Genomic DNA, 1,027 nt, shown 5'->3' on the forward strand with positions numbered 1-1,027 from the left:
AGAACAATCAAACAAAATGACGAGAATGGCAGTTCACAATGAAACAGAGTAACAAGTGGCACCACACATTCTGGTGTCCGCGTACCCCTAGACAACTGCTTATATCCTCTCCTGCCCCAACAGAAAAACCCTGTCATGTTTGGAAAAACACTTTGAACCTAAACAAAACACTTCATCTTATTCTTCAGACTTAATGGAAGCCAATGTCTGTTGCCTGTCAAATGTTAGTAGGTCCACAGAGGTGTGTAAGCTGTCTTTCTACATAGAAGTTAAGCTATTTATTCTTCATAGAATAGTTCGTTCGACCAGAGTTTGGGCAACCTGACTTTGCTATTCATGGGAGCCTGCATCTGTTTTGCCATTTGTTTATTTGGTGATAAACGCGTCCACACTAGTTGCTGTCCTGGAGACTGAGGGGCCCTATTAAAAAGGAGGTGTCGTAGGAAAAGCACATGTTATCAGAGGCTTATGTGAAGGTTTTTACTTATAACAAAGACTTACTTTAATAAGTGAATAACTACTCTAAGAAAATCATTGTCTATGTAATTTTCCCATTACACTACATTGTGATATTTATGATAAAGATCGTAATAGACCTCTCCCCATGCCTTCTGCGCCACTAAACAATTAGCCCCATTGAAAGCAAGCAAGCTTACCAACCAGCCGGCCAGCCTTTATATTTGTGAAATGTATTAACTTAAAAGTCCAATATGAAATATATTTACTGTAATAAATCCAAAAATGACCCCAATGCATCATCAAATATTAAGGAAACATGCAAAGTTGAATTACTATCTTTTCTGACAACAATACTAATGCCAGGATTTTCTCCTTTTGTAATTTCTGTTCCGTGACAGAATGTCAGTTTGTGTTTCGGCCTGTGTGTTGGTATCAACTGCCCAGATTGACCGCCAGGCCGGGTTGCCAGATAAACCTGTAAATACGTAAACCCAGCCCGCTACAGCTGTAACTTTAGATTAGATTAGATTCAACTTTATTGTCATTACACATGTACAGGTACAAGGCA

General features: G+C 39.0%; 1 protein-coding gene across 1 annotated transcript in view; it reads left to right on the top strand.

Moving 5' to 3' along the window:
- Nucleotides 1-1,027, top strand: part of slc1a7b (solute carrier family 1 member 7b) — a 158,318-nt gene that overhangs the window by 60,185 nt on the left and 97,106 nt on the right. The gene's annotated exons all lie outside the window — the stretch shown is intronic.

This window comes from Etheostoma spectabile, chromosome 9 (genome assembly GCF_008692095.1).
Source record: "Etheostoma spectabile isolate EspeVRDwgs_2016 chromosome 9, UIUC_Espe_1.0, whole genome shotgun sequence".
NCBI classification, from domain to species: Eukaryota; Metazoa; Chordata; class Actinopteri; order Perciformes; family Percidae; genus Etheostoma; species Etheostoma spectabile.